A 25,000-nucleotide genomic window follows, 5' to 3' on the forward strand; every position below is an offset into this window, starting at 1 on the left:
TGGTTTGTGGTGGGGGTACCAAAGGGTATTTGGTGAGGTACAACAACTGCATAGAGAATGGGTCCCTCGCTAGGTGTACAAAAGCTCTTGTTGTTTAAAAAAACTGCATAATGAAAACAAAACTAACGTTAGATGAGCTTGCGTGTTGCAGAGTAGCTAAGAAAACACCAACATTAAGGAAAATTGTGAAGGTTCTGGGCAAAGTGTACCCCAAGAAGCACAGCGTTATCGGACACAAGGTACTCACATTTGCTGAATCAGCAACAGGCTCTATGACCTACCCACTTCTGCCAGGATCAGGAGGTACTGGGAAGGATTGTGGACCTGTTTAATTACTGGAAGTGACTCAGCCTGAATTGGCGGGAAACTCCTAGTTGACTCGCAGTCCGTACTAGCCGCTAAAGTCATAGGAGGGAAACCGGTATTCAGTGGGGGCCATCTTGGATGACGTGAAATAACTCACGTGTTTCCCTATATTAAATTATAAAGAAGTTGCAATCTATTAGCCAAATCATATTTAAAGAGGTTAGGTAAAATGATGATAACAGAGTGCACTCAGTATGTGAATAACCTCCAAGGTGTCATAGGTAGTCATGGTGAGGTTAGATAAAGTGTACCAGGACTCCAGGATGATTCCTGTGGGTTGCTGTATGATCATAACAGAGCACAATCGGTATGTGATAAACCTCCAAGGTGTCAAAAGGAGTCATGGTGATCTCCAAGGTCGGGGGTTATCTAACCCTCGCTCCTACATGCTAATATATTAGTGTGCATGTTGAAAAGTGAATGGGGATTCTGCGTTATTGGCCTCTGGGAGTGTTAAGTGTACTCCTAGGAATTTCCTAATTCAAACCGTTTGTATTGGTTGTCAGACGGTAGACCCATCTCTGTTCTTTCATAAACAGGGCCCCCTTACTAATCTTGGAATGTGCCTCTAGTATTACCCATCATAGGGAGTATGGTAAATGCTGCAGTAGGTTAAAATGTGTACACATTTTCGTGTTAAGGTTATGACACTGGAAAATACTGCAGTGTTCTGTGATGCACGTTTTCACAGGTCTGGTGGTCATACCTATATACCTGAGGTCACAAGGACAATTAATCATATAGATAAAATTAGATGTATTGCAGTTCATGTGAGCGTGAACTTCCCATGTGAAGGAGTCTGAGAAAATGATTGTTTAGCCACTACGGTAAATACACATACTTTGCAGGTCCCCAAGGGATATGGCCGAAAACTGGCAGCAAGCCCCACAATTGCCATTGTGAAGTCACTTTCTGTGGCTTAGGTCTTGTATGTATTAACATATCTTTGAGATTTTTTGTGCGCTTAAATGCAAATATGGGAATGTCAAGCTCCAGAGACATTGTTTTCAATATATCCCAATGTTTTTTTTATCACATTCCTGATTCTTTTGGAATCAGGTGTATTGGTGGTTACACAAGTGAGAGTGTCTGACTTTTCTTTCTCTCCAGGTTCGAGTAGAGCCTCGCCATTTTTATTCCTAGCTCTTTTTTTGAAGAGTGCCATGTTGCATTGTGGGTATTCACATCTGCTCAAATTGTTAGCCAGCAGATTTGCCTTAGATTTACAGTCCTCTAAGCTGCTACAATTTTTTCACAGCCTCAAAAATTGACCAAAAGGCAGGTTCTACTTTAATGCTCGTGGATGATGGCTACCAAACAACAACAGGCTATTGCGGTCTGTAGGTTTTTTAAGATAGTTGTTTTTAGGTTTCCATCTTCGAGTTTGAAAGTGAGGTCAAGGAAAGGGTTTTCCAAGTGAGAAATAGAACTGGTGAACCTCAGGTAGGGGTTCAAGGTATTAATCCAGTTGCAGAATTCTTTGCAGGTCCTCAAGTCTCCTGACCAAAAAATTACAATATCATCAATAAACCTCTTCCACAGTGGGGTAGGGGTTTGAGTCAGTGAAGATCAAACTTTCTTCAAAAGCTGCCATATATAAACAGGCTACACTTGGGGCAAATGTACTACCAATGGAAGTACCCTGGATTTGGTGGTAAAGTTGGCCTGATTGGGCGCTAGACTTACCTATTGGCGCACATTCCAGCTCTTGGCTTATTTTTCCATTTAAATGTAACATAGGTGTGCACATGGGATTATTGTCCAGCTTACCTGTGCAGTTTACCTGAAGTCAATCAGGCAGCTGGAGGGCCGAGGCAGGTTTTCGAAAGCCCCTTCTGGTCATGCAGCCAATGCAACACCAAAACATTGCCACAGTTAAGAAAATATGAAGTACCACACCTGGTGTAAAACCGAAAAAGCACTTGGCAAATTCAATAGTTCTGGAGTTAACTGTCTCTGATCACGTTTGTTTTGTCATGTTTTTGTGTGAAACGTTATTGCTGGCCCATCTACATTGCCCTTGCCAATCTATACAAAAAATACATTGGCTGAAATCAGAAATATTTTTGGTCTTAAAAAGCACACATTGCCATAAATTAACCCTGCACTAAATACAGATACTGTGTATGTGGGTATGCTCCTTGTGAAAGAGCAGAATACCATCCTAGGTGCGCCGGCTTCAGCAAACAGCACAGGGCAGTAGGCCAGCCCCCTTCAGCCATTGGCTAACTTTACTGACAGGGATGTCATTTTGCCTTTGCACATGTGCACGTCCACCAAAAAGGTCCACTTCAATATATGGCTGGTCAGCCAATCTCTGCTTTCATTTTATGGTTTTTGTTTCAATTTGTCTGTATGATGAATAATTTTTTGCTTACTTTTTGGCAAACATGCACAACAGCTTTAGAAAATGACATTTTTACTTTTTTAAATCAGTTTACACTTTTTAATGTATTTGCATATGGGGCAAATGAAACAAGCATTGGAATTTCCAATGAGTCCCGCTTTTGGGACCTTATAAGTATTTAGTTATGCAGCACAATATCTTTGGTGCAACAACATCAACTGTTGCATGGCTAAACAATTATGAGGTACAAGGTTTAGCCATGCAACAGCTGATGTTGTTGCACCAAGGATATTTTGCTGCATAACTAAATACTTATAAGGTCCCAAAAGCGAGACCTATTGGCTATGTCAATGCTCGTTGGACTAATGTTGTATCAGCGAATGAAATCATAAGTAGTAGTCTTCTGGTGGGTTCAATAGTTTAATATTAAGAGAAAAGAACCAGCGCACCTCTCATCAGTCCAAAGAGGCACCAACTGTATAACACAGAACTAGAACCCCACCAGTCCCATGACAACAGGAGAATAGTGGTTAGAAAAGCAAACAAGCACATCTAAATACAACATTATCTTTTTTTTCCAATAAAAACACATTAAAGAACAACAAAAGAAAAGTAAAAAAAAACAGAAGAAAGACAAAAGTGAACTTACTTTATATCACTAAAAATCCCTGAAATAAAATGAGAACATAGTTCAACGTAACTTCCAAGGGAGACGGGTCACACGTGTAGATTTTCTCACAACAGGAGAGTTCAACTCAACCGTAGGAGACACAGTCTGTGACCCAGAACCCATTTTTGACCCACACTCAAAAAATTCATAGCTTGTGCACCGTTAAAAATGGGACTGTTTACACTACTTCGTTTCACCTTGGCAATTTTACCAGCGTTCCACCAATGTCCACCCTCCACCATGACAGCATTACCACACACTTTCTCAACACACACAGCTTCACCAAAAGAATCACAACCTTTCCTGACAGTCTATAATTTTTGACACGCACCAAATCACCAGGAGATATGTCAATAGCTTTTGTCGATTTCTTGGCATTATATCTGACGGCCATTTTGTCTTGGTTCATCTTGACACGTGTATCTAACTCAGAGTTGTCAAATCCACAGGAAACTTTTTGAAAAACTGTTCTCAACAGCCAAGCAGGATAGAGAGTTCAGGTCGGTAACCTTCCCCTAAGGGAGACAAATGGAGCAATTTTGGTGATGGAATGTGGGGTTGTGCGATAAAACCAAACCATTGATCTCACAGCGTTTTCCACATCAAAGTTGTTATTTTTAGCCCATTTTATGCCCTCCACAACCACACAGTTCATTCTCTCAACTAAACCATTCGTTTGAGGATGTCCCACAGAACTCTTCAAGTGTTTCACACCAGATTCCAACAAGAATGCATGCATCTCAAAATTGACAAATTGAACCCCATTATCCGAAACTAGTGCTTCAGGAAACCCCTCCCTCATGAAAATTTCTCTAAGAAAGAGAATTGCACAGCTCGCAGTAGGATTCGCACAAAATTTTACCTTAGGCCACTTACTATGGAAGTCCATTAGGTCAAAAGCAAAACGTAGATGATTGGGAAGAAAGTTGAAGGGTCCCACCAGATCAATTCCGACCTTCAACCATGGTTTAGAAGGAAAAGGTATAGGTTGTAGGGGGGGAGCAACAATCTTCAAACCTTTTTCTGCACTAGAGCAGACTCAACACTCCTTGACCCTTTCATCAACATCGGAATCCATCGATGGCCACCAATAATGTAGTCTCAAACGTCTTTTAGTCATTGTAATTCCAAGATGACCATCATGTGCACAGTCTATTAACTTCACACGTAACTTCGTAGGAGGAATACACCTCCCATCTCTCATAACAACTCCATCTTCAATGGATAAATCTTCGGAGACCTTCCAAAATGGTTGAACATTGAAAGGCACACTCTTTTCCTTGGTCCAACCAGCAACAATATACTCTTTGACTTTCAAAAGAGTAACGTCATTGTTCATAGCATCTATCCATTCATTCTCGCAGCATGCAATATTCTCAGCAGCATCTATGGCAGCTATAAAACAGTCTTCTCTATCTTCTTCCAAATCCAAACATTCATCAACAGACAAACAAAGTCTGGAAAGCATATCTGCTTTGAGATTCTCTTTGCCAGGAATATGTTTAGTTACAAAATCATACTGTAACAACTTGGTTGTGAGACGTGCTATACGAGGAGTAGCATACTTGACTCGATCACCACTTAAGATGTAAACCAAAGGTTTGTGATCAGTTTGTATTATGAACTTTTTGCCCCAGATATAGGTCTGAAATTTTTCACATGCCCAATAGCAGGCTAACAGTTCCTTTTCGATCACCGAATAATTAACTTCGGGATCCCTTAACACTCTAGAGGAATAACTGATTGTGACTTCCTTTCCATCAGACTTTTGGGTAAGCACTGCCCCTAACCCATAATTGCTTGCATCAACTGTGATGGTACATGTGACATTTGGATCATATGCCTTTAAAGTCTTAGCATTGATCATCTCTGCCTTAACTAAGTCAAAAGTCTGCTGGCAAATATCATCCCACACAAAATTTACACTTGACCTGAGCATGTTATAGAGAGACTTCATTTAACTAGCATACTCTGGGATGAAACATGAATAAAATTCACAAAAGCCCAAAAATGAGCGTAGCTCATCTTTATTCTTAGGAATAGGACAATCAACTACAGCCTTAATTAAACCAGGTCTGGGAGAAACACCAATACCAGAAACTAAGGGCCCGATTCACAGAACTAACTTAAGACAAAATCCTAAACTTACTACTTTTGGTATTCACAGAAGTTAGGATTTTGTCTTAAGTTTCTCTTAAGACAGACTTAAGACAGACTTAAGTTAGGATTTTGTCTTAAGTCTGTCCTAAGTCTGACTTAAGACAAACTTAAGACAAAATCCTAACTTCTGTGAATACCAAAAGTAGTAAGTTTAGGATTTTGTCTTCAGTTAGTTCTGTGAATCGGGCCCTCAGTGCCCTAGAAACTCCAATTCCCTCTTCCAAAATTCACACTTATTCTTTTTCACAACAATGCCTCTCTCATCAAACTTCTTGAGAACTGGCTTGAGAGTGTGATCATGTTGTTCTAAAAACTTGTTAAAAATAAGTACATTGTCTTGAAAGATCACCACTTCCTTGACATCCTTTAACAGACATTGCATAACTCTTTGAAATACCGAGGCCGCAGAAGCCAGCCCGAACGGCATCCTACAAAATTGAAACGTACCAAATGGAGAATTGAAAGCAGTGTAGTGTCTAGACTCCACATCCAACACAATTTGGTGGTACACTGAAGCTAAATCGATTTTTGAGAACCACTGCGCATCTCTCAACTCCTCTAAAAGATCTCCTATTTTAGGAAGTGGGTGAGCATCCACCCAAATCTCTTTATTGAGACTCCTAAGATCAATTTATAGACAAATCTCTCGGTTCCTCTTTCGCGCAACGACCAAGGGACTAAGCCACAAACTTGACTCTATAGGCTAAATTATCCCACATTTCTCTAATTGCTCCAGTCCTGCTTTAATATCTGCCCTTAAACTAAAATGTACAGACCTGACTTTGTGTTTCACAGGCACAGCTTTGCTCTTGACCTTAATTCTATGTTTGAAACAAGCAATTTCTCCAAGAGAATCAGAGGAAACTCTTTCTCGAGACACTGCGGATCGGGCATATCCTGCACAACAAGCACCTGTTCCTTTGCACCAGGCCTCAACACCATGCCGAACAAACCCTGATGGTACCAAACAAGTATGTTCAGGCCACGTACAGCTACATACATTTTCCCGTGAATCTTCCTATCCTTAAATTCAAAAACATTTTCGATGTAGCCTTCCAAGTCAATCTTGCGTCCCTCATACGAGACGGGCGCCCTATCAGGAGGAAACAGCTTCCTTTCATCCCAAGATTGCTTGAACAAATCAAGAGCGATCATAGTTATCCTTGCTCCAGAATCCACAAGAAGCTTCAAACAAACATCACCAACCACAATATCGACATAGGGATCTACACATTCAGAAGGTTCACCGGACACAACCCCATCATCTGTAACAGTGACAATCATATCCTTGAAATCTTGAACTATGTCACTTTCAGACACAAGTTCATCATTCACCACACAACTGACCTTTTCAGGTTTACTCACATTTGCTTCGCAAACCTTCGCCAAATGACCAAATTTACCACACTTATAGCATTTGGCATTCTTAACAGGACAAAAACTGTTATCTTTCGTGTGGGGAGCGTAACCACACCTATAACAAACATTTTTCTTGTAAAAGCCTTTCTCATTGACTGTCTGCAGCAGTGGCTCGTGACACAAGAGCTCCTCATCGCCAAAATATTGTTGTGTCAGCGAATGAAATCATAAGTAGTAGGCTTCTGGTGGGTTCGATAGTTTAATATTAATGGAAACGAGCCACCGCACCTCTCACCAGTTCAAAGAGGCACCAACAGTATAACACAGAACTAGAACCCCACCAGTCCCATGACAACAGGAGAATAGTAGTTTGAAAAGCAAACAAGCACATCTAAATACAACATTAGCCCCTGAGATACCTCGAGAGGTAGGGCCTACTCCTATGATGGACTCAAGCTTTTACATTAGGAGGTTGATTTCTTGAAGTGTACAATTGTCTGGTTTGGAGAACCCTTTGAGTACTTAGCTTTGCTTCCCTATTATGAATGTTCAATTTAGATAAACTTTCCACAAAACAACCGCCTAACCAATTTTTAGCAGTAACAGGGTATACTTGGCCTGCACTGTTAACAATTATCCAATTGGAGTTTGCTGAACCCTCCTACTTCTGTCGTGGGAAAAGCCAACTCTCCAGGTTTCCCCTCACAAAGCAGAAAAAGCGCACATTATTAAACATAGATTTTAAGGGAAGGTTTTTGGTGAACCAACCCACTAGGAAATGAGGCAGCCTGGAGAGAATAATCTCTGGGAGAAAAAGGGAAGGAAAGTGTCAACAGGTCGTGTTGCAGAATTTAATGCGCCACAGGAATCTTTTACCTGAAGAAGATTCACTGAGAATCTTTCTTTCGGCCGTTTGCAAGCTGACAAATTTCACCCACCCGACTGGCATGCCACAGCACCAACATAATTGGTTTTATGGGGGCAACAAAACAATATTTTTAGCCAGAGGGTGAGCTGGACCGCAGGGCACAGTGTGTATAGCAGACTTTTCCTCCTGTTAACCTCTCGGAAATTCCAGCACCTCTGTGAAAACACAGGACTCAACCTCCAGAGTGAATTGCAGGCACAAGCTCCAACAAGCACATAAGATGATTGCAGGGTCCCTCTCAATGGATGATTCAGACAAACTTGAGAGAGAGCTTTGGGCCACAGTAGTGCTTGAATCAAGCCCAGCACAATACAACACAGTACCTGTAGTTTGTGAGGGGCACCACCAAGTTCCACACAAAACAGGCTTCAGATTTACAGCCAGTGTGGATGGTCCAGCTCAGCTTCCCCTGGGTTCTGAGGAGCACGGATGGGCCCCCCTTGACCCAGGTTTTGCACGGGCTGATCTTGCACAGCAGGTCAGCACAATGAGCTTTACAGTACTCCATGCAGGCCCCAGGTACAGCAGATGGTTAGGACCATCTCCTGGACCAGCAGAGTCTTGAGACATGTAGCCCTATGTCCAGCAGATGTCACAGAAATCATGTACCATGGGCCAGCACAATGTGCTATATATATATATATATATATATATATCTCCAAACAGCCCCCAGGTACAACAGATTTCTAGGGCCTCCTCCTGGCCCAGGAGTATCTTGGGGCAACCCTCATTGCCGGGGCCTATTGTTTTATTAAAAAGGGAGGAGGAACCGTGCGGCCCCACCATGTATAATTTTCTTATAAAAATGTTATTGGAAATATTATAGTGATATTATCAATGATGTCATAGACAATGTCATGACTGATGTGGGATATTTAGCAGTGCATGGCGAGGGCATAAGGTATAGTTACCTTAGGGCATGAGTTATAGTTTCTTGAGATAATTGTAACTATAACTGCTGAATGTCGATGGTTTTATGTGTGTAAAATCTGAACCTAACTGTAATGTCCCTGTAACTTTTTTTTGTTGTAAATTTCTGAGTTTTTTTTATTGTATTTCCAAAATATAACGTCTCTGTAACCTTTGGTATTTTCAGTGATTTTCTAGGGTTTTGTTAACGTAAAGTAATATTCAATTACCTTAAAATTATCCAACTGCCGCTGCACAGAGCCTTAGGCTGTGTGCCTCCAAGGATTGGCCCACATGCAGCCATCCCCACAGTGTGCATAGCCAACGGCTGTGCGTGCTGGGGGTGTTGGCCGCAGGTCCTGCCTACAGCCAGGGCCTTTGGCTAACCCCCAAAGTCATTCAGAAAAGGGGGTGGTGATGAACAGAGTGTCTGAATTAAGCAGACCACTATTACCCAGTCCAAAGATCAGGGCTTGATCCATCACCGTTTTTTAGCTCACTGCACCATCCCAGCTCAGAACTTGGCTATATGCAAATTAGTCTGACCCTGGCCCAGTGCATCATGGGAACAGGGCAGACCAAACTACCAAGCCAATTCTTATACGCTATACTCTGTTCATCACCACCCACTTTTCTGAATCTTTTTTGGCCACTATAGGTGTGGCAGGGTATACTCAGACCTGAGTCCCTTTCTCACTGCACCATCAGGATTCAAGCAAGCCGGGCCGAAGACGGCTGAAATGCCAGAAACTGGTCCCCGGTAGCTTGTCTCCTTTCTGGTGAAGAATTGGCTTGGTAGTTTAGTCTGCCCTGTTCCCATGATGCACTGGGCCAGGGACAGACTGATTTGCATATAGCCAGGTTCTGAGCTGGGATGGTGCAGTGAGATAAATAACGGTGATGGATCAAGCCCTGATCTTTGGACTGGGTAAGAGTGGTCTGCTTAATTCAGACACTCTGTTCATCACCACCCCCTTTTCTAAATCGTTTTTGGCCACTATAGGTGTGGCAGGGTATACTCAGACATGAGTCCCTTTCTCACTGCACCATCAGGATTCAAGCAAGCCGGGCCGAAGACGGCTGAAATGCCAGAAACCGGTCCCCGGTAGCTTGTCTCCTTTCTGGTGAAGAATTGGCTTGGTAGTTTAGTCTGCCCTGTTCCCATGATGCACTGGGCCAGGGACAGACTGGTTTGCATATAGCCAGGTTCTGAGCTGGGATGGTGCAGTGAGATAAATAACGGTGATGGATCAAGCCCTGATCCTTGGACTGGGTAAGAGTGGTCTGCTTAATTCAGACACTCTGTTCATCACCACCCCCTTTTCTGAATCGTTTTTGGCCACTATAGGTGTGGCAGGGTATACTCAGACATGAGTCCCTTTCTCACTGCACCATCAGGATTCAAGCAAACCGGGCCGAAGACGGCTGAAATGCCAGAAACCGGTCCCCGGTAGCTTGTCTCCTTTCTGGTGAAGAATTGGCTTGGTAGTTTAGTCTGCCCTGTTCCCATGATGCACTGGGCCAGGGACAGACTGATTTGCATATAGCCAGGTTCTGAGCTCGGATGGTGCAGTGAGATAAATAACGGTGGTGGATCAAGCCCTGATCTTTGGACTGGGTAAGAGTGGTCTGCTTAATTCAGACACTCTGTTCATCACCACCCCCTTTTCTGAACCCCCAAAGTCAGCCAACTCGGGAGGGAAGACACACAGCCTCCGCCCACATTTTTTGTAAGGGGAGGTATGTACCCCCTGACAATTTTTGGCCCCTGGACTCCATCCCCTGGGGCCGATCGCTGGATTTATGGAAGAGGGTGGCAGGCAGCCCTCATACCTTGGCTGATTTTGGCCACAGGGGCCCCATCTTCTGGGGACAGGCCAGATTATAAATTGGAAGGGATACCCTCCCTGGACACATTTCTGACCCCAGGGGCCTCATCTGCAGAGGCCTAGCCATATTATAAAGGGGGAGGGGGCATGCAGAACTCCTCCCCATGCCAATTTGGATCCAGGAACTCCATCTTATGGGGCCTTCCACGTTTTTGAATAGGGAGGGGGCAACCAGACCTGCTCTATGGTCCAATATTGGCCTCAGGAGCCCATCTCCTGGGGACTTGTCAATTGATATTAGGGGACGGGCCACGTGGCCTCCCTCACTGGACTGATTTTGGCTCTTAAGACCCCTTCCCCCAGGGCCCGGTCAATAAAGGGAGGGTGCCTTGGGAGCCATATTTTTATATTTTTCCTGGTTCGCTTCAGTGTGTGCCCAGACATGGATCCCTTGCTCACTTTGCCACTGGATTCAAGTTAGCCCGGCTGATGAGGGTGTTTACCCCAAAACCAGTCCCAGGATGCTTATTTCCGGTCCAGGGAAGACATGGCTTGGCAGTTCGGGCTTGACTGTTCCCATGAGGCACAGGGTCAAGACGGATTTGCACATAGCTGGGTCTGAACTGGGGTGGTGAAGTGAGCTAAAGAACGATGATGGATTCAACCCAGATCTGTGACTGGGGATGAGGGACTGAAAAGTTTCAGCCCTCTGGCCTTCAACGTCTTTTGTTTGCTCCAACATCTCAAATGATATCAACATTACAATGTCCTAAAAGCACAGCATCTGCCTTTCTCTTTACCATGCCTCTCAAAATATAATATTTAGGCAGGGGGCATTGAAAGGCAGAGGCTGACACACACAGACTTCACAATTCCCTCCTCCTGGAGCACAGTGTCACCTGGGCTTCGGAATGAGGGAGGGGTAAATGATGCTAAGGTCCTGGGACTTTCTGGTGGGCTGAACAACAAAAAGCAGATCAGACAAGCCGGGGACAACCAGGAGCTGACTTAAGCCCCCTTTCACAGCGTTTGCTGTAAATCTTCAACAGTAAACAGCCATGGACCTGAGTGCTGGGTTGCCTGTAAAACATTCAAAGCAAGAGTCCTCAAACAAAGTCTTCGGAGGCAGAGGGGTATTTCAACCAACTTGGGCTACGAGAGATCTTTGTGTTTTTTTAATAAAACCATTCTCCCCTCATTGAGCAGAATGTTCTAATAGCTGTATTGCCTGCCGTAGCTGGGCTATACAGGCCATTAAAGGCCTGTTCCACTGTTAAAGGTCCACGCATTTGGCTCCTCGGCCTTTGACACTGAGACGGTCTTTTGGAAAGGGGCGACCATTCGGTCCCCCCGAACGTGTGGCGGAGTACCACGATCCCCCCGGGAAGCCATCTTGGGCGGGAGGCGAGTCTCGGCTGGTATGCCCGTAGCGGCTTAGCCGGGGCGCGCCTTTTTTCCCGCCCTGGAGTGGGCTGGCCTAGACACTGACGCGGCCGGCCACGCCCTTGGGGCAGGCAGGGGCGGGTTTACGCCCGCCCTGAAGACGGATAAAAGGAGCAACAAGCCAAGAAAGCATCCTCTTGTTCCGGTGCTCTGAAGCTGCACCTCCTCGCTGCACGTGAGCTCGAGACGGAACGAAGAGCCAATTTTGAGCGTGGTAATCTTTCTTTTTGTCTTACAGATACTCTGTCTGAGAATGCCCAAGAAAGTTGGAAAGCGAGTCAGCACGGATCAGATGCTCCGCATGCTCATGAAAGAAGTAACCGATCTGAAGAAGCAGATGGCGGCTAAGGACGGGGAAGGGGGACCGAAAAGACCTTTGTCGGGAACAGCCCCTGGAGGGAGAGGCAAGAGGTCCAGAAGGGGGGCATCTGGGGGGGAAACCCCGGTTCCCGATATCCCGCTTGAAGAGCCAACTCCAGTACCGAAGGAAGGGAATCCGATTCCCGTGGTGGTCACTCCCGTGTCCGGGGAGGATATGCCTCCCGAGTTAGCGGCACAATTGGCAGCGTGGTTGGGAAAAGATAGCGAGGGCGCCACTGCTGACGACGCCCGGGTGTTAATGAGACAACTGCGTGAAACTAGGGAGGCGGTGAAGGCACCATCGTCAGTTACCCCGCTGTCTCCGGCGGTAGAAAAAGCGACAGGCCCAGGTCGGGCGGCAGATGCAGCTTCTGGTTCAGGTAAGCGGCCATTGCCGATTGCGAGGGAGGGGTCTGCACCTTCACGAAGGGAGAAGGTTGCTCAGCATGTTCCTCTGGCAATTAAGGAAAAGATTTGGGCAGATGAATATGTAAACATTTTTTCTTTGCTTACCGACCATTATGAGATGGAGCATGTTAAGAGCCAAAAGGAGCTCATGCATCCGAGTGTTTGGCGCGCAAAAATGGCCGCCTTTAAGGTCGACGAAAACATTGGCACTTGGGGCAGGGCATGGGGAATCTTTACCTCCATCACGGGCGAACGTAGGCCCGAGTTGTTGACCGAATTGCCTATTTATCAGTCACGGATCATGGAGTATTACGTATCATATGGGGGCAATCAGTGGTTCTGCTATGATAATATTTTTAGAAAAGCGAAAGAACACGACAAAAACTTGACTTGGGATTGTTACGACTCCGTTTCATGGTCAAAAATGGAGAGTACAGGAATGTTGAAAGTACCATTGGTAGGAAGTAGCGGGGGCGAGTCCTCCCGCCAATACGCTGGGACACCCTTTCGATCGGGGGCAGGTAACGACTACCAATCAAAACCGAATGGCAACGCAGGTAAAAGGGGGATTTGTTGGAATTTTAACAGGGGTAAATGTACGAGGCCCCAGGGGTCATGCAAGTTTAGACACGAATGTGGGGGGTGCGGGCAGCCATCCCATCCTGAGTCCATGTGCAGAGCTAAAACGGGTGATAACGGTGGTAGGGGAAGCGCCAAACAGGTCTGAAATAGTCCGAGGGGCGCCTTTACCTACTCCGATTGATACCATGGCAATGATTCCTTGGCTCAACGAATACCCGGATCATGCTTCCGCTGGGGTGTTGCGGAACGGGTTTTCATATGGTTTCCGCATCCCAGTGGGGGATTTTCAGGGTGTAGCAAAATGTAAGAACCAACTGTCGGTCTTGCAACATACGACCGTGGTACAGGAAAAAATTGGGAAGGAGGTTACTCGAGGTCGAGTCGCCGGTCCATTTGATGTGCCACCGATGGCTAACTTTGTTTGTTCCCCTTTAGGGGTGGTCCCCAAGAAGGACCCGGGTGAGTTTCGACTGATACATAATTTATCAGCCCCACGTGGTCTTTCCGTGAATGATGCGATAGACCCGGAAGTGTGTTCGGTGCGGTACGCATCTTTCGATGAGGCCGTTGCCATGTTGAATCGCCTAGGGCCCGGTGCGCTGATGGCAAAGTCAGATATTGAGTCAGCGTTCCGGTTGCTCCCGGTACACCCAGACGATCAGCGTCTCCTTGGTTTCATGTTTCAGGGTCACTATTACATGGATAGATGTATGCCAATGGGATGCTCTATATCTTGTGCCTATTTTGAAAAATTCAGTTGTTTTCTGCAATGGGTCTTCACAAAGAGGATGGGTTTTCAACATGTTATGCATTATCTCGATGACTTTTTGTTTCTGGGGGCTGCCGGGGATCCAGAATGTGGACAGGCTTTGAATGAATTTTGTGTCTTAATGAAGCATTTTGGTGTGCCATTGGCGCCAGGTAAGACTGTGGGTCCCTCGACTTGCCTCGAGTTTCTGGGGATCGAGCTCGACTCAGAGGAAGGTTGTTTTCGATTACCGAAAGAAAAAGTGTTAAGATTCAGGGCATCCCTCGAAACGTGTATTAGTGAGTCTAAGGTCAAACTGCTCCAATTACAACAATTGGTGGGCCAGCTGAATTTTGCCCTGAGAGTAATGCCGATGGCCCGCCCCTTTTCCCGCTCGATCGCTCAAGCCATGGTCGGCCTGAAGGAGGGTCATCACCGCACGAGGCTGTCGGCAGAGGTTCGCCAGGACATGCGCATTTGGTTGGCATTTCTGGCGGATTTCAATGGTCGAATTGTCTGGAACAAACCGGCGGTGTCCTCCGAGGAGCTGGGGCTGTGGACAGACTCGGCTGGGAGCGTTGGTTTTGGTGCCGTATTCGGCACACAATGGCCGGCTCTAAAATGGCCGTCATGGTGGCACGAGTGTGGGCTGACAAGTAACATTGCTTTTCTGGAACTTTTTCCCATTCTGGTGGCCCTGAAAACTTGGCCCGAGGGATTCAGAGATCACTCTGTGGTTTTCTGGTCTGATAACATGACCGTGGTTGAGTGTATCAATAGCCAGGCATCACGATGCAAATGGATTCTGAGATTGCTCAAAGAAATTGTGTTATTGTGTATGCAATTGAATGTGCTATTTAAGGCGAGACATGTGCCGGGGGTAATGAATCAAGCGGCTGATGCGCTTTCTCGTTTTCGTATGCAGGCCTTCTGGGGTTTTCTGCCCACAGCGGACCCGGTGGCGGCACCCTTTCCCGAAGCTCTTTGGTCTCTCGGTGCCCCGAGCTACAAAACCTCGTGGGAGAGAGTTTAGCACCCAGGACGAGGAAGGCATATGAAGGGGCGTTCCGTTCCTATTGGTCCTTTTTGGGGGCTGCTAGGGGGGAGCTTTGGGGCCAGGAGGAGTTAGTAGTAAAATTTTTGATGTCTTTACATCAGGCAGGCAAATCAGTGGCTACGGCCCAGAGGCATCGGGCCGCCATTTCCTTTATGGCAAGGGCTCATGGGATCCAGGACCCGACTGCGTCTTTCATTGTGCAAAAAGCGCTACGTGGGTGGCAACGCCTTGAGGGTCGCAGAGTAGATGAAAGGCGCCCGATAGGTCTGGATAAGTTGGCCCTGTTATTGACTGTACTTCCTGCAACATGTTCATCCCAGTATGAAACAGTGTTATTCCGAGCAGCTTTTGTGCTAGCATTCCATGGGGCTATGCGGGTAAGCGAACTAGTGGCGAAGAACAAGCAGGATGCCATGGGGGGACTGTGCCGAGAGCACGTTCAGGTCAGGGGGGAGACAATGACTGTCTCGTTTGTCAGGTCCAAGACCGATCAGGGTGCGATTGGGGACTGCATAATCATACAAAGGATTCCCGGGTTTTCCATGTGCCCTGTGGTGTGCGTAGAGGAATATTTAGCACAAAGGGTGGCATCATGGGGGGGGACCTTGTTGAGACACGCTGACGCCACCCCACTGACGAGGTTTCAGTTTCAGCGGGTGCTTGCGATGTCGATTTCGGCCGCGGGCTTGAACCCCGGCGAGTTTGGGACCCATTCCTTTCGGATAGGGGCTGCTACAGAGGCTACAGCCAGGGGTCTGAGTGTTGAACAAGTAAAACGTGTGGGGCGTTGGTCCTCGAACTGTTATAAGAGGTATGTGCGGTTGCACATGTTGTGAAGCTGTAATGATGTACTCACGCTTCTTGTTTTTGTTTGATTTTCAGTTGCGCGAGCCTACGAGGCGGGGCGAACTGTGCAGTTGACCCGACACCGGGGGGCCAGCGGTCAGACATCACCGGCTGTGAAAAAGGAGGTGTGGGTCGTGGGCCACTCATACGTGAGGCGTGCCGCGGACGTATTCAAAGCAGGTGACATGATTCACGTGGCTGGGGAATACGGGTACAGTGTGTCCTTCTACGGAAAGGGCGGGCTCTGTATTGACCATTTTCAATCATATTTCGAGGGTTTCTTAGGGCGGACGAGGTCACCGCCGTCTGTAGTTATAGTACATCTCGGGGGCAACGATTTGGTGACCACTGGTAGACGACTTCTTCTTGAGGGGATGCTTTCCACTGTAAGTTGGTTAGCGAGAAGAGTTCCAGGGTGCACAATTGCATGGTCCCATATGATTCCACGGAAAGTGTGGCGGGGGGCTATTTCGGTTTCTGCTCTGAATCATTCAGTAGGGAAAATTAATAATAAAGTGAGTAGATTGTTCCGTTCAAGTACACTGCATTCTGTTTCGCATGGTTGTATTAAAGGGGACAGTATGTATTTGGGGGATGGTGTTCATTTGTCCCGGATGGGGAACGAGTTACTCATAGGAGACCTGATAGCTTGGCTGAAGACTTTATGACATGACCTTTAGGCAGGAGTGCTGTGGGGGGTCCGGATAGCCGGTCAACTATCCGGCCTGTGGCGGTAAGGTCATGATCGGTGAGCAGTAATTGGAAGATCCCTATGGGTGGGCGTCACCCATTACGGATGGGAGCGCTCGAGGGAGGTGGCCATTGGCCCCTCAACGGGGAGGCGGTCCCTTCTAAGGATGGGCCGCCGAAAGGAAAGGAAAGGCGGTCAAGGCCCCTTCCTGGGTAGGAGGGGCTACAGCCCCCTCCTGGGGAATTTCCCGGGGCCAGGACATCTGCGACGGCAGATGTGGTAAGTTGTGTGGGGTTTGGGAGGGGGTTTACGCTACCTTCTAGATACCTCACACGAGTCCTCGGACGACCTTTAAATGGCGTCGAGTTTATTGGGGCCCCCGTCAAGTCAAGGGAAATTGGTAGATGCACGTGAGGTACGCCTCTGTGCGGTCGCCCATCACAAGTGAGGGAGATATTTCTGGTTTAGGGATCTGACACCGGTTACGACCTTGCCGTTGGCCCTTAAACGTTAGGATGTACAATTTCAAGTTAAATGTTTGGTAGGATGTTAGTTCGGCTAGGTGAACCTTTGTATTAGAGAATATGTTAAGGTTAGCCAAACATCGCAATGTCGAAATGAAATTGTACATAATATGAAACTGTTATTTTAATGTTTTAATTTTGTTTCATATTTTAATAAATACGGCCGGGAGGGTCACTCCCTCCCGTCTTCCAAAAGTTCAGAACCGTTTCCGGTTTCCCATTCCTTGGGGATTGTGTTGAGAGGGGGTGGCGGGTATCTCAGCCATATGGAAAGGGGCGACCATTCGGTCCCCCCGAACATATGGCGGAGTACCACGATCCCCCCGGGAAGCCATCTTGGGCGGGAGGCGAGTCTCGGCTGGTATGCCCATAGCGGCGTAGCCGGGGCGCGCCTTTTTTCCCGCCCTGGAGTGGGCTGGCCTAGACACTGACGCGGCCGGCCACGCCCTTGGGGCAGGCAGGGGCGGGTTTACGCCCGCCCTGAAGACGGATAAAAGGAGCAACAAGCCAAGAAAGCATCCTCTTGTTCCGGTGCTCTGAAGCTGCACCTCCTCGCTGCACGTGAGCTCGAGACGGAACGAAGAGCCAATTTTGACCCACCCACCAGCCCCTGAGGACAGCAAGTGGTTTTTGAATAAAGTTTGATGTGGTAACTCTATTTCTTGCAGGTTGTGATGATTATCGTGATAACTTTGAATATGCAATAAAGAATGGTCAATGTGTAGTATGTTTTGCAAATAAAGGAATTCTGCACTAGTGTTGATCAGTAATCATGCTTTTAATAAGTTGTAATTATTACTGTCATTTAGTAATTTAGTCATTTAGTAATTTAGTTAGAATTGTCGTATTTATTTTGGTCGGGCGGTAAGGTCATGATCGGTGAGCAGTAATTGGAAGATCCCTATGGGTGGGCGTCACCCATTACGGATGGGAGCGCTCGAGGGAGGTGGCCATTGGCCCCTCAACGGGGAGGCGGTCCCTTCTAAAGATGGGCCGCCGAAAGGAAAGGAAAGGCGGTCAAGGCCCCTTCCTGGGTAGGAGGGGCTACAGCCCCCTCCTGGGGAATTTCCCGGGGCCAGGACATCTGCGACGGCAGATGTGGTAAGTTGTGTGGGGTTTGGGAGGGGGTTTACGCTACCTTCTAGATACCTCACACGAGTCCTCGGACGACCTTTAAATGGCGTCGAGTTTATTGGGGCCCCCGTCAAGTCAAGGGAAATTGGTAGATGCACGTGAGGTACGCCTCTGTGCGGTCGCCCCTCACAAGTGAGGGGGATATTTCTGGTTTAGGGATCTGACACCGGTTCCGACCTTGCTGTTGGCCCTTAAACGTTAGGATGTACAATTTCAAGTTAAATGTTTGGTAGGATGTTAGTTCGGCTAGGTGAACCTTTGTATTAGAGAATATGTTAAGGTTAGCCAAACATCGCAATGTGGAAATGAAATTGTACATAATATGAAACTGTTATTTTAATGTTTTAATTTTGTTTCATATTTTAATAAATACGGCTGGGAGGGTCACTCCCTCCCGTCTTCCAAAAGTTCAGAACCGTTTCCGGTTTCCCATTCCTTGGGGATTGTGTTGAGAGGGGGTGGCGGGTATCTCAGCCATATATGGCCGGTATAGCATGCTATGGCGGGCTATAAAGCGAAATTAAAGATAAGGCTCTTTAAAAAGAAACAAGGCACATATTAGGCATGATGGTTTGCCGGGGTCATCTACCTTTGACGAACGAAGGAAGCTGTGTTTACTTTAATACTTTTGCTCTAATACCTTGTGATCGCCCATGGGATCTGAGAGTGCGGCTTTAAATGATTTTAAAAACATGAGTAAGAATGGTATCTGTTGAGGGTTTAGATATGAGGCGTAATGATCAGAGAATACATGAATGACTAACTGAAGGCACAGGGATGAGGAGGGTGAATGCTGACCATTCTGACACTCTCGGTTTAGCCTGTGGGCTGCCAGCTACAGGCCGGGTTCGCAGCAGGATAGTCTGCGGCCACCCAGCAATGCTCCCATGGACCGTCGGGCTGGTGTGAACGTTTCGATTTCAGGTCGATTTCAGGTCCATTCAAGCCCTGGGAAACATCTGTTCTTCAGCATGTTGGTTACTTTCTTGAGCTCTTCTTTGCAGAGGAATTCGAACCAATCCAGAGCGATTAACCCAGCTGATTACAGAATCAGTGAAATCCTCTCTGGATTCAATAACCTCTAGAAGCTTTCCAATTTCGGAGGTAAGCTGGTTTACGACATTGGTGCTGAGATCAATAGAGCGTGTTGTTAAATAATCCTGCAGTGCTCCTTCCAAGTGCGGCCATAAAGAGTGTGCAGTGAATACTTCTTTGTTATAGTCTCTAGCATGTATTTTGCAACCTATCTGTCTTCTGGTAGGCTGGCTTCCTTTACAGTACCTGACCATTTTTTCCCCAGAAAATATAACTCCTAAACACTAGAATTATGTGAGGAAGAGGAACAATGTATGCAGCATAGACTTATGCCGCAAGAAAATTTTCATTTTGCAGAGTAATGCAACATATTTTAAGATAGTATTATTATGACATTTTTACACTGGTTAACTCTGTCCGGGTACATCATTAGTGCAAGTTTAACACCCAAATAGAGAAAAAGACCATCTTAAATGTGAGAATTCAACTTTTTGGAAGGATCTCCCACTGTGTGGCAATACCTGGCGCCCCATTTTTGTATCTTTTGAACTATTTTGAGCAAGAAACAATAACAATTTCTTTGTTAAATTATGTAGCAGAGGATAGTTTATGTGGCAAACATGGCAAATTCCCAATTATGCGGAACAAACTGCGTCCGCAGAATGCGTAATTACAGTGGCACTGCTCGAATGCTAAGCTATTTGTTATTATTCTGGTGTTTTTCGGCTTGTCACTGAAATTTGCAGAATATTGTTCAATGTAGTTTGAATATTTTGGAATAACACACCCATTGGTTGATCCGCTTGGGTATGTGGCTCGGGAGAAATGGAACCAAATCATAAAAGGCTAAGTTAAAGTGTTGAGGATCAAGAATGCTGACATAATGAAACCAATTGTTGGTGAAGAGACAAGCTTTTATTTGAGCAAAATGGAGAATGAGCGAGTAGGGAGATGAGGATGAGTCCGGCCAACACTGGGGAACAGAGGCAGGTTGTGAAGTCACTGCTTTATAAGTGGGAATAACCTTGCACAATGAGTTAATGGAGATGCCAGTAAAATATAGGACCCTGAACTGCAGGATAGCTTGACATTAGGAATATTAAGATGTGGCTTTTTAAACACCGGCATATGTCCAAATTTTCACCCGCAATATTCACTCTATTCATTAAATAAAGTGCCTCACAGAATGTTAAATGATATGCCTGCCTTGGTATTATGTACCTTTCTCTTCTCAACTATGTAGTCATCTACTGATTTTTACCTACTTCTTTGCTTTACTCTCCTTCAGGTGCTTGCCGAAGGTCTGATAGACCCTGGAGGTAAAAGGTAGGCTAATCTTTGCAAGTTAAATAAGTAACCACTGTCAATTAATTTGTATGTAGTCCGACTGATGTTTCAAAAATGTGTGTATTTTTGGGTGATATTTTACTATAGGTCTCCTCTAAGGAAATATGGTCAAGAGACACGATCTTTTTCGCTAATGTAAACAAACACTATGCAGGCAACATATAATTGTTCTATAAAGTACAATAAATAGAGACAAAAAACAAGAAAAAACCCATAAATAAATCACATGCAGGTATGCTTTGCACCGCATGTGATAGTCATTTCTCATCTACCATCATCTTTTATTAGAAATTATTTTACAAATTATCATTGTTTATGGTAATCCCCAGTTGTTTGTTGATGTGATGAAGGACTTCTCAGTGCCCCGAAACTCTAGAAAGGAATACGTACATGTTGCCAGTTGGGGGCTAATGTTATCTCAATTAAATCTGGACCAACCTGTGCCTAATTCAAACCTAAGGTCAGACAGATTTTGAGAGTGTTTGTTAAAAACTAAAGTCTGTGCCGTGTTGTGTTTTCCTGTTTCCACATAACTATTCTAGTATAACTACCAAGCTTTCCTTTCCTGTATGTGTGCCATTCTCATGTTTTCACTGTGGTGTTGTGTGACATTTCAAATGTTATGCGGTTCACCTCTGTGTGATTCCTTGGTTCAAATATGTCAACACACTTCTGTCCATATAATCAGATTTGTTTTATGAATTAACCTCCTTTATGCAATATAACGTCCAAGAGTCAGTCTTTAAACAGCTCAAACGTACCTGAAGTGCTTAAGGAAGTTCAGCAACCAACTTCCCTTTCCTAAAAGTATTATCTTGGAAGCAGGCTTCACATTATTGGAAAGAACATGACATTTATGCACATTTTTCCACAAAATGGAAAGTTTCAGGAGTCAAGTAGGATACCTCAATTAGGTCCAACAGTCTTGTGTGTGAATGGCTCTACACACCAAAAAGATGGAGCCAGTGATGGGAGTAGTCTTTAACGAAAAACAAGGGAAACCCTACTCACAAAGGAACCAGGGCCAATAATGATATCAAGAACAGTGGTTCCAGTGGTATAATCAAAATGATACGAATTAATTATATTGCTCAATGGCGATATACATTACTACTGAGGATTGACAAGGATGGCAAAAAGAAATGTACTTACAATTATATATATTAGTCTCGTTTTTACTTCATAATACAAATGTTGTTGGAATATGTCATACAGTACATTACATACAAACACATAAACAATACATAAAAGTGCGGTGTGCCTCAAGTGTATCAATAAAACCAAACTAATACTACACAAAACATAAATACTCTAAAGGCACAGTGGTTTCTAAATGGATAAATCCATGATACACTTGGGACACACCGCACTTTTATGTATTGTTTATGTGTTTGTATGTAATGTACTGTATGAAATATTCCAACAAAATTTGTATTATGAAGTAAAAACGAGACAAATATATATAATTGTAAGTACATTTCTTTTTACCATCCTTGTCAATCCTTAGTAGTAATGTATATCGCCATTGAGCAATATAATTAATTTATATCATTTTGATTATACCACTGGAACCACTGTTCTTGATATAAGTGATGGGAGTAGAGCAGATCACAACATCAGTACAAAAGTAACCTTTATTGATGCTTATGCGAAGGAATGTGATCATGTACTGTGAAATTGAGCAGGTAACATGTTAGAGTCCTAGGGTCAGACCAGATGTACACCCGTTTTTTGGGGTCGCAAATGGGAAATTGGCCAGTTTGGGATTGCAAAATAGATCTGGCTCCATCTACAAACCCTATTTTACGTGTCAGTAACCTATTACCAACTCAGAAAATAGAGTTTGCGACTCACTATTAGGAGGGGGCGTCCCTTCCTAATAACGAGTCCCAGTGGTATGCACCACCATTGTTTTGCGACCGTAATTGCTGTCGTAAGACACTTGCAGTTTACCACCTACATCAAGTAGGTGGAAAGCCACTCACAAACAGGAAGAGGACCCACGGCACCCCTTCCCCAATGTGGCTAGCATTCAAAATGTTCTTTAAGAGCTCTTCAGATACACAACACAACTTTATTTGGGCCTGTATAGGAGACATATCTAACACCCGTACCAGCACATAAATGTACGAGGATGAATGGGGGCTGGTCTTTTTTATATTGCTATATAAACAAGGATTCAAGCCCAGAGAATTTGGGCACATATATCAATAAATTGTCCAAAAATGTTTTTCTCAAGGGCGCAGAGATTTCACCTAGCTGGGATTCAGCCAAAATCGTCCCTGTTTGACAAAAGGGCTCCTGGGTCTCACCCTTAATCAACAGACCAATAAGCCTAATAGATATTATTCAGAAGTTTGTCTGCAGGCAAATCCTAAACAAGCTAAATGGCCCTCCACAATCTGACCATAGGTGCCCCCTGAACATCCTTGCACTGTGTGGCAGGCACTGCATGGTGCCTGCCACATAGTACATGGATGTTTTTAAAGTGTATATTTTAAATTGTGGCTTGTGCTTCAGCCCGCAGCACAAGGTGCAATGGAAAATATACTTTGGACCGCCTTGAAAGTGGTCTCATTGTAATAAGGGCAGCGGTACCGCTGGCTCGTTGTCAGGCTGTCCTGCTTCCACTACGGTGCAGATCGGACAAAATGATGCTTTTTATGTCAATCAAGGATTCAATGATGTTCCATGTCCTTGGAGTGAACAAATTTCAGTATTAGTTGAAAGATTTTTAATGCCAAGACTCAAGGTGTGTATTAGGTTGGTTTTAATGGCCTATACTTAGCGTTTTATGTTCAGGCAAGTCCAGGAGAGAGTCACAAGTTCAGGCCGACTGTTATAAAGCGTGGGTCAGATAGAGGACCAGGTTAGTCCCACTGAAGAGTTACCTTCTAAGTCAGATGTGGTGATTTCCGTTCACGGTGGAAGAGGCTGTAAGGAGTGGGCTGAGTATCGAGGAGGATCGTTGCTGTAGCACAAAGAGCAGGGTGGGCATTGCAGACAGTCATCGTTGTATCATGATGTCAAGAAAGACATCTCTGTAGCTTTGCGTTGGCGGTCGTTGACAGTTGTCATTACTGTAAAGCGAAGCACGGTATGCAGACAAAATATCAATATTTAAATATCGATATACAATTATATCGAAGTTTAAATATTGAAGGGACATAATATAGAAGGTAAGTAATATCGATAGATGTAATATCGATATTAGTAATATCGAAGTTTGAAATATCGATGTCAGTAATATCGATGTTAATAATTTCGATGTTACTAATATCGATTTTTTAATTATTTTTGTGTATATTATTATGTATTTATTATGTTTTTAATTTATTTTCATGTAGTTTATTTAAAATTTGTATTTTAGTACTATAGCGGGTTGTGGGTTTATAGGGGAATAGGGTGGGAAGTAATTTAATTATGTTAAATTAATTATTAATTAGTAGGAATTATAAATTAATGTTAATTAATTGGTAATTTATTTTAATTAATTGGCAATTTATTTTAATTAATGTATTAATTGACAAATATGTTCTGTAGCGGGTTGTGGGTTTATAGGGGAATACAGTGGGAAGTCATTTAAATATGTTAAATTAATTATTAATTTGTAGGAATTATAAATTAATTTTAATAATTGGTAATTATTTTTAATTAATTGTAATTAATTGATTAATTGATAAATATGTTCTGTTGTGGGTTGTGGGTTTATAGGGGGATAGGGTGGTAAGTAATTTAACCTGTTAAATTAATTATTAATTAGTAAGAATTATACATTAATTTTAATTAATTGATCATTATTTATAATTAATTGGTAATTAATTTTAATTAATTGATTATTTGATAATTACGTTCTGTAGCGGGTTGTGGGCTCATAGGGAAATAGGGTGGGACGTAATTTAAATGTAATTAAGTAATAATGTTATTTAATTAATTGTTTTGTTAATTATATAATTGTTAATTAATTATGAATTGGTAATTAAATAGTATTATATGGTATTTTGTATTATTTTTTTGGTTAAAAATATTTTGCTAATCATGTTTTTAATAATTATGTATTGGTATTTGTAAATGGTTAATATTTATTTAATAGTTAATATTTTTATTATTTAAAAAAAGACATGTATTTATAAGTTTGTTATTTTTACCCCTACGCTACACTTTCCCTACTGTTGCACTCTCTGGAGTTGGAATAGCAATTTTTACCCCTACGCTATCCAACACTTTCCCTACTGTTGAACTCTCCAGAGTGGGAAT

This window comes from Lissotriton vulgaris, chromosome 3_1 (assembly GCF_964263255.1).
Source record: "Lissotriton vulgaris chromosome 3_1, aLisVul1.2, whole genome shotgun sequence".
In the NCBI taxonomy this organism is placed as follows: domain Eukaryota; kingdom Metazoa; phylum Chordata; class Amphibia; order Caudata; family Salamandridae; genus Lissotriton; species Lissotriton vulgaris.